At 37.9% G+C, this 17559-nt stretch overlaps 1 long non-coding RNA gene across 1 annotated transcript; it reads left to right on the top strand.

Annotated features, from left to right (window-relative positions):
* The first annotated feature begins 744 nt into the window (after positions 1–744).
* Positions 745–17174, top strand: LOC127142383 (uncharacterized). Its single transcript, XR_007813073.1, has 3 exons — positions 745–826; positions 1222–1303; positions 17102–17174. It is a non-coding gene; the product is annotated as an uncharacterized LOC127142383 (long non-coding RNA).
* Positions 17175–17559: the final 385 nt, after the last annotated feature.

The raw sequence follows: 17559 nt of genomic DNA, 5'->3' as shown, positions 1-17559 counted from the left end.
AGAGAAACATTTACAGCGGTACCTGAATTTGCTAAGCAATGCATTTTAACATTGTCTCAGGCAATTGAATCAGCCCTGCTGGGTGCCCCTCAGTAAAGCTTGCATGCAGACATGTAAACTTATGATAATGATAAGGGAACATTGTGTCAAACAGCTCCATGGAAGACATGAATTTCTCAAGAGCACTTGGTCATGAGTTTTACCAAGACACAACAATAATGTTGAGAGCTGAATATATCAAATATCAGTGAGTTAATGTGTACAAATTATAATGAGCCTGGTAAATGACTTCCACTTGATTGGAAAGCACACTGTTCCTGTTTGGGTCAGGCTGCTGTGTCACCGCTTAATTTATTGTCCCTGCTGACATTCACAGCAAGCCATTAGAGACCCTGCTGCATTCCGTCTTTCATTAGCAAACTAAGTAACACCAGCACTCAAATATGACCTGACCCACTGAGCCATCAGCCCAGGAAGAGCAGGGAAAGTGAAGGGTGCAGGAAGCTTATAACTCAACATAACATCAATCATCAATCATGATCATCAAATATTTTACAATCTAAAAGAAGACTTGAGTAGTTCTCTGCTCCCACTCTGCAGCTATTTTTCACAATTAAATATTACAGCAGAATGAATCTGTCGTACAAGCACAGACTAAATATAACTTATTAAACCAAAGACCCTATTAAACAAACCCTCTATACTTGGTATGATCCATGACATCACTAATGACATCAGCAAAAGCATTAAAGCAGGAAGTGTTAGTGTTTGCCATGCCACAGATTAGTGATGGACTTTATGCTAATACAAACAGATGACAAGTATGGTAAGAAATCCAAAACAATGGCAATGACTTTAAATGGAATAACATAAAATTCTAGTTGATGTTAGACCAGTGTGACATGAAGGATGTGGCCATGTTCACTAATAACGCAAATGCAAATACTTAGCACAATATAGTCTTCTGAAGTCATTTTGGGTAGTGACACAGGAGAATTATGTACCTTAAGTAGCCATTAAGGCCATCTCACTGTCACGCTGGTGCTGTATTTGTAACAGTTTTCAATGTCAGAACAGGTTGTCTACATGTCCTGTTTAGCACTGAGACTAATACCTGTTACAACAAAAATCAAGGTTGATTTACACATATAAACTGCTGTAGTTCATCAGGATTGTTCAGTGGATAGCATTAGCAGTTAAAGAGAAATCTGTTTTTTTAAGGATGAGGCCGCATGTTACCATGGACAGTCAGTGAAGTGATTGACAGCCAGCCGCAGGGAGCCTTTTCCTGCAGGGCCTACAGGTATGCTTTTGCATGTCACAGCACAGGCACACACGCACAAATACACACACTCATGGCTGACATTTGCTTTTTATTAAATATGAGACAACAGACAGTCTGTGTCATCTACCTCTGATATGATGGATGCAACACAGATTTGCTTGATTACATATGTATATCATAAAATTGGGGAAAGTTAAATATACACATGCTGACACAAAATATGTTCAAAGCATGTGAACCTTTGTTTCATGTGCTGGGAGTGTACATGCTAGTGTTAATGTGGGTTAGAAATGCATTTCTAGATTTTTAACAAACTAGAAAGTCTGGACATCATACACCCAACAACACATGTACGGTGTGTAGAATTACACCACAGTTACTGGAAAGCTAAAAAATGTGTTAGTCAATTACAATACTCACAGATAAAGGCATATATGGGACATACTATTTGCAAAGAGTTACCTTGTAAATGTATGTCTAGGGAAAATAACACTTCAAGAAAAAAGGAGTTAACCTCTGAAGTAACTTAATCACATTTATAATGGCTGCTACTAAAGTGGGTCAGATTAGGTTGAATTCCAGTTAGCAGCATTTGACAGCTGGAGGCAAACAGCACTTTGATATGTGAGTTTTAAAAGCAATGTGTAACATCTGAAAGAACTCCAAAGAGACCAAATCATCTGTGCTCAAACTGCTGCAACATCAGTCAGAAATACTGCACATTTATTTAACGTGTAAAGGGAGCAGTGTGGAAAATCAACAAATACCAAACACAGGCAAAGTGCACTGGGAAAAGTTAACAGCAGCTACATTTTGAAACTAACCAACAGGGGTTTGAGAAATATTTACAGTAATGTCACATGGTGATTAAACAGGTTGTAAACAAACCAACTGTTAAGCCACATTATTTAAATATCTAATGTGAAATAAGTGTACCCATGACAGCAGTAATAGCTCACTGCACAGGACAACTGCAGAACAATATAACCAAATTTGAACCAGGATGTGGGTCTGTAAACTGTGATGAGCAGTTATCCCTTTATATTCTCTTCCAATATTTAACATCCAAAACTATGAAACTAGGGCCAAAGTTATAATAAACCAGAAATATTCTATATGTTCTTTTATAATATACTTAAGGAGGTTTACAGTCTGCATAAGGAATATGATCTAGGACAATGTCATATTACTGTACATCAAACCTTTCGCCCAGTAATGCGTATGGACATCATAAAAAAAACAAACAAAAAAAACAATTTACAGTCACTGTCTTATGTCTAGTAATATTATAGTTGTATCACAGAGATTATCTACAATCTGTAGCAAAAAACAAAAACAAAAAACAAACAAAAAAAACAAATCAGTGTAAATACAGCTCCATGCCTTTTTCCAAAATCTTAACTGCATTAGGACACCAGTTTTTCAGCAGCTGTTTTTGCCATCACCTCAGTCAGATACTGTCTAGGCTCTGAGCTACAATAGCAATTCTCACACAAACTTTTAACAGTGCATACAGTGAGTACATGTGTTATATCAGCAGGATTGAAGTCGCAAACTGTCCCCTGACGACCATAATCATCGTCCTATGAGTGATAACAGCCACTTCATTTAGTTCTACATTGACTATGATAGGGCTCATTCACTGTGATCCTCCAACGACATTATATTATGAGGAACACGGGCATGTCTTGGGTGTGACAGCACGGGGGTGTGAAATCATGTCCCCTTTCATCAAAAGAGTTATGATCAGTCAAGTTGGGCTCATAACAAATAGCAGGCTTTGCGCTTTTATCAGCAATGCTGTGACCCTCAACGCTGTGACCTCATCATTAATATGGGAAGGCCGGATGATAGATCAAAGCATGGTTCAGTGGAGCATCCCTGGGCCAGAGCTGGCCTTGAATCGTTCATCACACCATCCCTGTGGGGACTTTACGAGGGTCCGGAGAGAAAGGAGGCTCTCGAGACTGTCACATTTGTTTTATCGCTTTTGATAATGGCTCCCTTTTAAAAGATGATAAGCACAGGAATTTCTCATTAACATGTGGCTGCGATTTTAGCTGTGATGACATCCTCTAATGTTAGTAAAACTGGGCTGTCACAGAGTGGTTTCAACAATCTGTTTCATGCTTTTGTTGGTACAGTTTGGTTCAGCCTTGAGTCTGTTACAGTGTATAAAACTGGGAAGTCATATCAGAAATACTGATAGTGTGAAGAACTGTTGATGTGAGTGTATGTGTCCAGTTAGTATCTGTTATGCAGATGCAAATAACAATTTTAGTAAGATTGCCACACCTAAATCCATATCATGTGATAAGAGCTTAAAGGTAAAAACAGATGGAGTGATTAATCTGGTAAGGTTAAAGGACACTTGTATATACTAAGATGATTTTATAAAAGAGAATGCTTCCTCTTTTTAAATGTGGGAAACCAGCAAATTGGAGACAGTTGTGCAGGCAGATGTCGGGTCATAAGGGTGGGTAGGTCATGTGCTGATGCAGGAGTGTCGCCAGGGAGACCAGACCTCTGACTCAGTCTGCATGTTCATGTGGGTGCCACATCAAGTTCCAGCCTGAATCAGTTAGCAGCTATCAAACTCTTCAACACCAGTAATATAATTACATAATATCACTCAGCTGCAGAGCGTCTCTGACAGATGTTTCCTCCTAATGGAAGAGAGAGCAACTGCTGTGTGGTTTGGGGAACAATTTGAGTTTCGGCCGCATTGAGTAAACTGACCTGATTCCAGATTAGGTTTGGTTCTACTTTTTTGTGCACTTTTAGTTTTAGTTGGTAGAGAACACTACTCTAAGTCATGAATACATACTAAATCTTAAAGCTGGCATTAATGCTACTTAAGCCTTTATGTGAAACCAGGAGCTAAGTACCATTGTACTGTATCAGTTCATAATAGTCTCTAAAATTAGATCAGTTCCTCTGTTTCATTGATATTGAAAAGGTTATGCTTAGCCCAAAGGGGCAACTTGATTTAACAATTGTTCTATTGTTCTAATTCTACTTTAAAACCATATTACAAAACTGAAGAAAAATATTTTCACTGTTTCTAAATAGAAAGTATTTTAACCTAGAGCTTGGAGATATACTGGATCAATAGCATCAATATTATGATATGATACAAGATATTGTCGGATAACTTTGTGTGAAAAAATTCTGATTATATTCAACGTTCACAGCAAAGTGAAAATGAACTGTGAATGCGTCTTCTACGTGACTTCACTGATTTCTTTGTCTGAGAAAAAGAAATGAATCACTCACACTTAGAATGAACCTTGATGATAAGGGCTGGAATAATAATACACCGGATTTTGTTACATTATTGGCATTGAGGTATGCCTACTGAGTCTAAAATATTCTATTTGATTTTCTCAGTGCGACACATTCCTATTTTAGCCTTCTTCAAGTGATTGACTGCAGGGTCAGCTGCAGCAGTAATAGCTTACCTCACAGCCCTTCGATTTTAGATGAGACCATCTAAGGCAGTTTTTTATTCATTAGTGAGTGTGTGTATACTGACTGAAACTTTAAAATCCAAGATGCATGACTTCAGCCTAACATGCAGTACTTTGCATATTGTGACCGTTCTGTCTTCTTTAGTGTCTTCTTCACCAAACCTTCACTAGAATTCTGATAAAAGGTATAATAAAGTCCTGTGTGTTGCGCTCGCTTGTAATGACGGACCCACTGATGGGTAAATATGGTTGAGGAAGATGAACTACAGCACATCACACAACTGCAAAATGTCAGTGGTGCCAATGAATCTACAGAACAGGATCTCAGATATGAGTGTTTGGCTGCTCATCTTTGTTACTATCAAACTTATAAACAATCTAATAATTTGCAAAAGAAAGAAAGAAAGAAAAAAAGTAAAATGCCTTGTGGAGTTAACATGTCACAAATGCTTTTCCAAAAACTACTTCTGAATCTATTATTAAGGACACCCAACATTTCTTCTCGCTGGCCTACATGACTTTATGTTTTGTTGAAGTCCAGCCAGCCATATCCCTCAGGCTGCTTTTCACCTACGATAAGAGGGACAGTTCCTTTCAGTACAGACAGACATGCCTCAACTCCTACAGGTAGCAGCTGACATGACTATTAGTCTTTCTTCTGGTACTTGCAGGTGTCAGACTCGCCGGTGCTCACTTGTCAGAGCTGCTCTGTGTGCTGTCTGAGGTGATTCATCTTCTTGCCAGCATCATTAACTTCCTTGTGAAAGGACTGGCAGAAGGAGACTCAAAGCAGCTCCAAAGAGTTTATGTGCCTTGTCAGGAGCTACTTTCCCTCCTCTGTAATCAGATTGAAACTTCTTTTTCTTCTATGTACTTTTTTGCTTTTAATTGTTGTTCTCAGGCTTCACTATCTTAGGTGGGAAGACAGTGTCCTGAAAACCCTTCCCCGAGAGCTAGAAATGCAATATCTAGTTAATTGTTTAAAATGTTTCATGAATGAGTTAATCTCATCCTCACACCATTCAATAATAGAACAAATATGGCAATTATGATAACAGAGTTAAGAAACCAACTAAAAGAAGAAATGTGGTCATATTATTAATGCAGACACATTTATCATCAGTAAAAATAAACAAACGGACAATGGCATAAACACCCAAGGCACTATTCTATTTTGTAATTTCCCCATTAAACTAATGGGTTTCTGTGTTTCACCATTAATTGCTTCATTTCTGCTGCAGATGTTTATTTCTGCACTGGCACATATTCACTGATTGTTTGCTTTGTTTAGGCTCCTAAATGAAACCACTTAATTAGTGACTGAAACGTAAAGACCTGTCAAATTAACCCCCTTTCCAGTACATTACATTTCTGCATTAAACCAAAATGAATTTTTACACTGGCACGAGATATCAGTATATAGGTCACACTTGGAACAAATAATAAGTCTGGGCTTGATGAAGCTTTCAAAAGGAGAACAGTTTTCAAAGATGTCATCATGTGCCAGTGTACATGGGAGCAATGGCCTGCAGCAATGATGATCTATACAAAGCATATCTCCTGCTTTATTAAATGTAGCCTAACACAGGAGTTTATGAGAATTACTGAACCTGAATCTACCTTACGTTATGCCTGTGTTAAAGTTGCAAATACTCACATGTTTTGTCCTTTTTTTTTGTTCTCTCCTCTTTAAACCTCTATTAAAACTTTTTTTTTTTTTTTTTGAATTAGCAGCAAATGAGATGTGTTACATCTCTGAGATTGTTTTCTTCTGGAAGAAAATAAAAGGAAGTTCACACCCTGACCTTTTCTCTAAAGCGTACCTCTTTTTCAGGTGCTTGATAAAAGTTATTATCAAATATGGCAGCCTTTTCACATCCAGAGAAAAGTGGCAGAGGGTCTGTACCGGGGTGTTATTAAGCTGGAGTGTGGACTCTTGAGGACTGCTACAGACTGTCCTTCAACCTTAGAGTATTTCATTATGAAACTGTACAGCTTCAGATTCAGAGTCTTGTCTTCTTAGGTCATTTTACAGAAGAAACCCTTTACCTTCATATGCTTGCTGCCTGTGGGGAGATTTAGATCCAAATTCTATAGATATATTGCTGTTAGATATATTCATTTTCCTGTTATTGCCTTTGGCTTTATCATTAGAATTTAATATTCTAGAAAGTACATGCATTCTTTTGATCAGATGAAATTGCAGACTGGTTGTTGCAAAACGAAATACACTCAGCTTTAATGGAGCTGTCACCAGTAATAGCTGAAGTTCATTCTATGTAATGCTATGCAGGTACTACATGATACTATGTGTCTAGTGCAGAGGATGATGGTGAAATTGCAGTTCCCTAAGCACTGCAGAGGTAGAACACTCCCAAGATGATTCTCGCTCCTTGTTCAATAATGCAGCTCATAGAGAATACACGCCCATTTGTTTAGGATCATTGTTTGTTCTATATATGTTGCAGACAATTGAGCCAGCAAACCTCCTCCTTGAATTTACAGTGTTCGTTAATAGGGTTATAGGAGGGGAGCGAGAGAGGGAGAGTGCTAATAGGAAAAGCACTGAATACAGGGGGAGTTTCATCTCTTGTGTCTCCACTTGATTAGTTTAACAGCTCCTTTGATCTTTTGCTGTGATTGAAGTGTTTAAGTGGAACATGGGGGGCAATGGCAGAGCCAGAGAGCAGGCGCCGAGTAATGTGCCACCAAATGCCTATGAGGCACAACATCTTAATGTCAGGGGAAAATTAAAACACTTTTCCATTACCGGGGCCCTTGAATCTTAATTCATTTGTCCACACACAATACAAAGTAGGTGACAAGGTCAGTAAATACTCATTGAATAAGATGTGAATGTTGACCTTTGAGAACAGGTAGAATTGAGAATAATTTCAAAATGTATATATGAGAAGGAGAGTTCACATATTTCAGTTTTGGAAGTTAAAGCCATGCCTGGCAACTTTGCACATCCACATCTACAAATGGCAGTGAGGGCTAACTTTAAAAATTTCAACCTCAGATTCCAGAAATCCTGGTAAAGTCAGCAAACAGCATGCTCATGTTCACCATCCTGGGTGCTTTGTCATGCTTCAATGTAAACCAAAAAAAGAGTGAGACAATGGACTCTTGTTGAGCCTCCTCATTGTTGGTCACTGCTACTAAGCCAGTTGGTCTAAGTATAATCATATGATTAGGAAAACTACAGTATGCATGTTTAATCAAACCATTATTTATTCTAACATAACCCTGTTTGACTGTTGACTGTGTGTTTTTGTTCATATTTTCAAACTGTATGTTTCACTTTTAAAGGTGCAAGAGAAAAGGCCTTTAGGATGACTACTTACCAGAGTGTCTGATGATAGGGACGTTATCTTGTACTATTAGTTTTGCTGGGATTACTGGATTGTAAACTTCCCCAAATCAAATAAACAGCAGGACAAAGCTGCCAGCAGTGGGGAAATACTCCACCGGGGATGCACTACTGTGAATGGGGCTTTTTTTTAACATAACCCATTACGCCACAAAATAATATAGTTAGCTAAAAAAAAGCTCTTTGGTTTCAGAAGTAATGCTGTGTTATGCTAGCAGCTTACATTATAGTAGATAAACACAACATTTAATTTGTTCCTTACATGCTCATATTTTTGGTTTTGAAAAGGCAAAATGAAAAGATATCCTCTAATATCACTCTTACTACAGCCACATGCACACCACCTCCACATTTAGAAAAATCCAAAGCTTGACAGATGTGCATAGTTATGTTTGGACAATCATTGTTTGTGGGAGGGTAATAGCAAACTGTCACTTGTCATGTGATACCTCAGACTGCTCCTGTGATCCTTTGAAGAGGTCCTGACCTCCGGGTTAGAAACTACAGGATTAGGATAAACACAGCTTTATTTTTTATAAACAATTCTATGATATATATTTAATTGGGTGAAGAGTGTCTTCTCCGTTGCATCATTTTTACTTTCTTCTTATTTCTTCTTACTTTTAAGCCAGTCAAATATTAGAGCAAATATTGTCATCCAGTCAAATCCAGTTACACCATTACATATCTGTCTGCTAGCCAACCATCAGCCATCAACTCTTGAAAACCTGACAGTCTGGAGCTTTAAGAGTCATAAGGTTGAGGTATCTTTGAGACACACTTCACAACACAAACAATTTGGTACCTGTAATGTTATGTCAATACCACTGGACACAAGACAGATGTTGTTATTACTTTGTCATTTCACCATTTCGCACCAGTTGGAGAACCTCAGAGATCCCTTTGCCCTGCACCAGAATGTCAACTAATGACCGGACAGTCGGAAAAGAGCAGCAAATTTGTTACCACTGACAGAGAGCAGTGATGGATACAAGAGCTGGTGAACGTCTGTGAAACAGGCTGCAGATGGTCTTAAAGGTCTAATGACACAGTCACTGCACAAGGTGGTACTACAGATACATACTGCATGCTTGATGAAACAATATAATAACAATATTAGAAATAAAACCTCACTTTGAAATCAAAGATCAAGCCAAACATTGTCATAAATAAATCAAACCCATCATAAGACATTTTTTTCTTAAATAATTACTACTGTTGCCAGTACTTTTACTCAATTATAAATACAAACACAGTGTTGCATCACTACTACCACTGTTGCATGATTAGCACATATTATCTGCCTATTTATATTCTTAGAATTTATATTGCTGTTTGGATGATTGTCCAAGTTATACAACAATTTTGGATTTTCACCTGCTTAGTAATATGCCCCAGTGTCATTTTGTCAGTCTGTGATGTTCAGGTTAAATTAATGAATAATTAAATTAATTATTTTTCATGTTACTTAATATTGTGAGGTAGACTCACTTTTTCTGACCTTGTCTTGTTTTCTGAAACACATACACCAATGGGAAAAGCGCTAACACTGTTTTGGTATTGGTCTTATTAGTGTGTCCTTGTAAAATTTTATAGTATGGGGTAAAAAGGGGCTATATGATTTGCAATTTTTCTTTTCCCCTACAATATCAAACCTCAATATTTTTGTGCATCTGTAATAACATTGTTTTATGATGGACATATTCTTTAAGACCCCTTAAGCATTACTATGCAAGACATATAGAGTGTATAATTATCACTAGGATCTCAGATGGTCCTAGCCACCCAACATGTCACCTTGAAAACGTACACAGTACAGTAAAATTTTGTATGTCACCCAGACCCTATACAGTATGAAGTATAAGGGATGTCAATTTGACTCTGACTTTTGTGAATTTCTACAATAGTCCATGTTATGCTGCCTGTTGTTGAGCTTGTTGTCTGCGTTAGCACAAGTTTAAATCAGGAGAGATTATCCACAGATTCTTGTTAGAACTCCAATCACTCCAATTACATTTGCTCCAAAGTGACTTTTCCCAGTCATCCGGCCAGGGATTTCTTTAGCCATCAATTAGAAACGTCGCTTCTAATCTAAGCCTGCTTCCCAGACACTGGTCATTTCCCATTAGAGTCATTTTCCCCAGGATCCCGTGGAGCGATAGACATCTACGCAGCTCAATAGAGGAGACGTGGAGGAGACCATAATTAAAGAGGTGGCATTTACTCTCAGTCAGGCTCTCTCAGAGATCTGAATCTGCAATTACCTTCCAGAAAATAGCATTGTCAGGACAGGACCCACGTTAATAATGGCCCCCATCTCTGGGGCAGGGTACAGAATGCAATCATTTCCACTGAAGCCGCACTTTGATTGTTTATCGCTTTACCCAGGGTTATCAGCCACTCTACTGTAGCGAATGTACACAGAAGGAAATAATCCTGTGGGCCACTAGCTGGGCTATTCAAGTATTTTGCTGAGCGGTGACTGCGCTCATAAAGGATAACTTTAACACCATGCTCATAAAGGTTGTAATATCATGGCTAGGACTCACCAATCAGCCATCACTAAGTCTCACTATCTTTATACTGGAATCTCTCTCTCTTTCTCTCTCTCCCTATCTCTCACACACACTTTCTATCTCGTTCACACATACTGCAAGTGCACAGACTCCCCTAAGCCTCTACCAACCCGTGCCTGACTTTCCAGATACTTTATCAAGTGCATAAGGACCATTTGCACAGAAGGCAATTAAAAGCTTTAGTGGTTCCTGCAGGCAGAGGGGTAGTTTGGGGGCCCCAGTCGACACATGAGCCAGCACCTTATTGGAGAGGGCTGGCTTTGTGCAGCAAAATGGCTTCAGTAATTTATACCAAATAGACTGCAGGTAGGGTATGAGAGCCAAGAGGAATGCATCTGCATTAATCAATATGAAATTATCCTGGATGTAATTTGTGGGGGGCAGCCATGCACCTGTCTAGAAATGTGATTGGGGGAAGCCTGCACATAAACAAGTGACTAAACACTGCTGAAAATCTGGTGGGTAGAACAAGAAAAGAGATCCAAAATCAGATCCAATTGTCTGTCAAATCCCAAGGAAACAGAGGACTGAAAGAGGAGAAATGATGAATGTAAAACCATCTTGAAAATAATGATTTATGGAGCACACTGGGTGCCCCTGACAGCAAGTTGTAAAGCTTTTTTGGAGCTGGACAGTTTTAATGTAAAATTCTCAGTTCAGTAAATGTGACTTTTAAACGTGCACCCCAAACAAATGCAAATGTATTAGGGACTGATTCTCAAGGGTTATAAGGAAATAAATCTATTAGCATGGTAAATTCTGGTGCCAGAGATAAGCGTGTCCTTAAAATGACCATATGCAGAGGTAGCGATAGCGAGGATGTCCAGCGGATTATCACGTTTGCATATCTTCTAATCAATCCACTCACGATGCTCATGTGTAAAGGCCAAGATCACAGTGTCATGATTTCGAATCAGTCTAGTGTTCATTTACCTCAGAATGCAGTTTTTTTCTTTGTTCTAAACATACTTCTCCCCTCTGCTGATACGCTCCTCCACCACAGGCTCCCAATGTCATTAGTGTTAGTAAATGGAAGAGAAGCCGAGGACATTCTGGACATGGTCTGGCCCTTCTTTGGCAGCTGGTGACCTTCCTGGTCTATGTGCTCCATGACTCTCTCCAGCCTCTTTTTTTCAGGTTTCAGACAGCCCAGCTCTCTTTATCACTCCCCAGGATCAGCAATTGCTCACAGAGAGTCTCTCAGTAATGCATCCATGCTGGGTATCTCTTCAGCACACAAGTATGTGCTTTGCAAATGCAATATACAAGGAGTGAATACAAGAGAGAGACAGAGTGGGGTGGAGTAAGTTCAGAGCATTTCAAGTGCCATCCTGCAGGAGAATATTTTAAGCTTTAAAATGTTACTAAAGGCAAGATTTAAATAGCATTTCATCTTTTCTGGATGCTTATTAGTAGAGAGACTGTTGAGCTTCCGTGATGTTCCTGATGACAAGATTTTTATGTAATGTTACACCTGTCAGTCTGATTAATAATGTCAAAACAAGAGAGAAAATGCTGTATTTCTTCTAACTGGAATGCTCTCAGATTTATCCTATTTTCAAAATCTAAAATTCTGGTGTAAAATTTTAACAGGGAGAAACATGTTATAGTCATGATAATGCAGACTATAACCTTGAGACTACAAAACAAGAGTTACCTTTACATTCAGTAAAACAACGAGTTGTGTTAAATTTTACTCTTCAGGTTTCTGGTGACTCACACGAGGTTTGCCAATTATGCAGAGTGAAATACTGAAAAACATTTAGAGCCCTTCCTGTGATACATGGTTCATAAGCATAGTACCACAGGCTTAATTGGTTGAATTCCTTTCTTGGCAGACAAGGAACTGTACCCCCAGGCATAGATAAAAGACTTCTAAACTCTCTTTTGTGGAGTGAGGAGATGAAAGGGCAGAGAAGACAGGCGCTTGTCAGGAAGAAGCCAGTCCCAGCAGCCAGTTAGTGTGCAGGTGTATCAAACCAGAGAACGACAGGTTATCATGAGCTCCCTGCTTGAGAAACGAGACGCCTCGTCATCAAGTCATGATGTCTTATTTCTCCTTCTTCTGACATGACAGACGGCATGTTGTTTACAAATATGAGACACTGACTGTACAGCGATGCCTGTTCAGATTCAAGAGCCTCATTATGCCACAGTTAATATTTGAAAAAGCAGTCAGAATTTCTAACATTTTTCACATGGCGTGAAATTTGTGACCTTTGTCATGTCATGCTTTTCCTCTAAAAAAAAAGACTAGATGTAATCTAAAATCCAGGCAAAGGAGAAATCTAGATTGGTACATCTAAAATATTTTAAATAGGAACATACCTAATGAATAGCTATGAATTGCTGAGGACTAGACTGTTTTTTTTAAGGCAAAAAACAAAACAAGCAAAAGGAAAAGACTGCTGCAGTATCAAATGTCTGCTGTCTGTTCTCTTCACTTGCTGCAAATAATTTTCAACCAAATTTGTTCAGCCAAATTCATATGTCTTTTAAAATGTTGTCTCTCAAATATAGAGGACAAGGGCTACATTCTATTGTTCATTTGATGTAGCTGTGAACACCTTCAAATGTGAGGCTATAATTTGGTACTTTATTGTCATTTTCATAATTTAAAACCAATGTACTGAAGTGCAGAGCCAACACAATAAAACATGCGTCAATGTCCAAATACTGTATGAACCACACTGTAGAAGCACACAAAGACAAATACTGTGAATGCTCAACTAATGCAATTTTCTAATGTTTACTATTAATGTGTGTATATCTAACAGGGTTCTGACTCAATACTGAATACAGAATATTTAAACTTTTCATCCAAACAGATAAAACTATATTTTTCATTAGATTATGTTGAATTTGTTTTGAGGTGTAAGGGTTTGAATGTCCAATCTAAAGGCCCCATAACAGTATGACTACCCACATTTAATTGTATTCTGCCAAACAAGCAAACAAGATCAGCTTGTCAAATGCACAAAGAATCATGGACAAATGATCACTTTTGGTTTGTTCTCTTTAATCAAGTGAAATAAGAATGGGGTTGAAATATGTTAATCTTAAAACTAATAACTGTGTTTCAATGTCTCAAGAATGCCATAGTTCATTTGATAATCATATTAGAAAAAAGTGCGTTTTGGTTAAATTAGTGTCTCATTTCCATACCAAGCGGCACTATTAATAACATGGAGCCAGTGTGCAATTTCTCTCACTGCTCCATGGGAAATGAGCTATGAAGAATAGCAATAATTGTCAATGGACATCCTGGCAGCAGAGCATCTGCTTCATGCTGCATAATCAGCCCTGTCAAAATCCTGAAAAGGCTTGAAGATTGTTGGAAAAGAAAACATGGAAAGCACTTAATTAAGAAGAACGAAAATGGAAACAAGAGTAATTTAATCTTGTTTGGAGTTTCATTACACTCACCCTCATGTAGTACCCTCATAGTTAATTTTCTGCCAACTCTGGTGTTAAACTCTGGTGTTGTAACACTGGAGATATTTGGCTCGTCACACATTTTGCAAAATGCAGTTTTGAATTGTCATATTCTTAAATAGGTCTTTTCTGGCTGTGTCAGAATCTCTCACGGGGCATAATTACAGGCAGACATAAAGTAATATTACAATGTAATTTTATTTGCTAAAAGGAAATTTTTTAATGCCTATTACATGTTTTATTTCTTAAAGTATAATACATAGCAGTATAAGAGATCCTATTACTTGTATTACTGTCTGCTGAACAGCTCATTTATCTGACTCTAACCAGCTCGCTGAAGGAGGCAAAATTTCTTGTCATTATAAGGGGGGTCAAGCACATAAGGATGGAAAACAGGATTTAAAACCTTTTTTTACATCTAAGTGTAGGAGTACCGGTCCAGTGCCCAGGCTCAATTAAGCTGCACATTTTAAATATGGGCACTGAGTGGTATTGTGTTAAACACAGACCCTCATTGATGACATGCAACAAGATTGAATACATTTTGTGTTATATAAGTAACCCTCTGTCAGACACTGGGATTTGATATATATTTAGAAACCTGAAGGTTTGGATAATCAATGTGTTTCAAAAAGAAAAATCTCCAGTACATTGCAATTGTATCGTCTGTGTGACACTGTACTGCACATTCAACACATGTAATTGTAATTAAGTGGCTTTATATGTAGTTGGTAAGGAGGAAAAAAAATATTAATCTGTATCAACCTCATTTTGTACTATAAAGTTATTTGGAAATCTGTCCAGGAATTATGAACACTTCAACTGTAGACCTGCAGTCCATGTGTGAAATTTACAGTACTGCAAGACACAGGAATGCTGTTGGACTTCAGCTGCCACTGCTGCTGTACTTTGTTGTGCACAACCAACATGATGTTTGTCTTTTTTCTTGCCATTCTAAACCTTATGATAACATCCTCCAACTTCTTATGTCTTTAACCAGCCTGATAAAGATTTATATGTCATATGTTTCAGTGTCATTAACACATGCAATAGATGAGAGGTGTGCATATTTCAAAACAACTGTGAGCTACATCAAATTCTGATGCACACTGGCATGAGGTAAAGGACACCTTGGAGACAAAAACAATGTACTTAGTGGAAGGAAAGACAGATTTCTATTTTCTATTTTGCATATTTTTCATGAAATATTGCATACATTTTCTATCAACCAGTGTGATTAGGTTGGTGAGGATATTCAAGGTGATTCAGTAGACAAAGTTAATGATGACCTACAGAATTATTGACATTTCATTAAGTTGAGATTAGATTCTTTGTGCTACTCAGCAGTAGTCAAATGAAAAATCCACTGCTAAAACATCTTAAATCTACTTATTTTGATGTTTTGTGGTGTATTTTTTTTTCTTATTTACATGGATAACACATAGTTATATGACACAATTCTCAAAAATGACCATTGAATGTCAGATTTTTGTGTCAGTCTCTCAGACTCAAACATCAGCAATTGCAATCGGTGCCAAAATTCAACCATTAACCATAGAGAAATCAATCACGGAAGGCAAGAGATGTGATACATTCCTCTAATGAGAATAGACCGATGGATCTCTTAAGAGGTGGTTGAAAGCAGCATTGAAAACATATGAATGCAGATGTAGACAAGGCAGATAAACTCTGCCAAAATGCCAGTACTTCACAAAATAGTCATTCACTACCTCAAAAGAAAAGAAAGAAAGATTTATTGATTTGGAAATGGAAAACTACTGTGAATAAAGAACTTTCGTCAAGACTCCTGGTAATCTGATCAACTAACAGCTATTTTCCATATCCATCTACTCAACATTTGGATATTAACATGTATTTTATTACTTAGATTGAATCTTTGGGCTTTTCTACTATCTCCTTTGTTTAGTATTATAACTTGATTTCCAAGTCACTGGAAAAAAATGTCACCAATGTCACACTCAATTTATGTTCCTGACATCTGTGTGAACATGTTCTGATAAGGTCACTGGGGGTCATCTCGTCACTGTAGCCTTCTTCTTCCCGCTCATGAGTTCGCTCTGTGTCAGTCTTCATCACTGAAGGCACTGAATACTTGTCAGTGATTTTCAGATCATAATTAGGACAGTATTGTAGATTGGAAGTAGAGGACTGTCAAAGCCACTTTTCAAGGAGAATGTACATGCAGCGGGCTGTTCACACTTGATGAACATATCAAATAGGACAAAAACACAAAACAGGTATTCAGTGCTATTCATTCTGAAACCAAACATGCACTTAGAAAAGAAACACGACAATCAACCTTAGCTTAAAAAACCCCTGAAGCTTAAAAAACCCCAATGAATTCTGTATTAAAAGGTGCAATGCTCCAGGTGCACACATTAGGCTGCACGCCCACTAATTCAGTGCCAGCACCTTAAAAAGGAATGGCAGATAAATACACTTAAATAATAATTCCTGAGCTTTCTTATTCTTGAATTGTTGGACTATGCTGTCACTCAGCAAAGCCTGTATCCCTGCCCTTAAATTAAACTGATTTAAATTCTGATAAGTATGCCTTTATCTCGTCAACTGTGATCTTATCATCTATCCCTTCTACTTCAAGATGGGTCACTGTATCATCGCTATGATATTAAAGACATTTGATGTGGGCTCCAGTATCAAAATGTGACATTTTGCTGCTGTGTTTACAGTATATTTGACCAAACCAAAACTGGCTTACATAGAGGTGTTTGTTGTAACTGTAAAGTGCAAAAATTCAAAGACTGTACCATAATTTGTCCATGAATGTAGACTGATTGGTGCAGAGGGCCCATTTATTGCTCATTGTGCAGAATAGTGTCCATCCATCTGAAAGGGAATTAGTTATCAAAGGCCTACAGGGAGTCTTTATAGAGTATTGTTTTGGAGAATGACTTACCCCAAGCTGCTTTGTGTTTGCTAGACGAGAAACATCAGAAGCCAACAGAAGAGACAGTGGCTGCGAATGAGCTACAGTTGGGGGTTTCATCTATCGTGTAAGCTACACAATATTAAGACTCCTTTCTCTATTTTTTTTTTCCTGTGTCTATAGCCCATGAAAATGGGCTATTATATACATATAATAGGCAGATGATGAGGACACCTCCTCCTCACACATGCTTTTTTTTTGGCATTTCTTCCCATATGAGGACCCTCAAGTACAAAAAAGTTAAAAGTGTCTCATTCCATATAATTGTAAAAAAAAAAAAGAAAAGAAAAAAAAGTGTAAAGGTAAGCAATTGTACCCAGATATCAAAATAAAAGTACTTAATCTGTAGAAGTGTCCCTCTCAGAGTTACTGATGTTAAGGCTGAAGTGGAATTAGAACAAACTATTTCAGTACTTTTTGGTGTCTTGAATTAGCAATGTACCAGTTACATG

The sequence above is a fragment of the Lates calcarifer genome, linkage group LG1 (genome assembly GCF_001640805.2).
Source record: "Lates calcarifer isolate ASB-BC8 linkage group LG1, TLL_Latcal_v3, whole genome shotgun sequence".
NCBI classification, from domain to species: Eukaryota; Metazoa; Chordata; class Actinopteri; family Centropomidae; genus Lates; species Lates calcarifer.
Note: the sequence above shows the minus strand (reverse complement) of the source record. Positions and strands in the feature narration are given on the sequence as shown.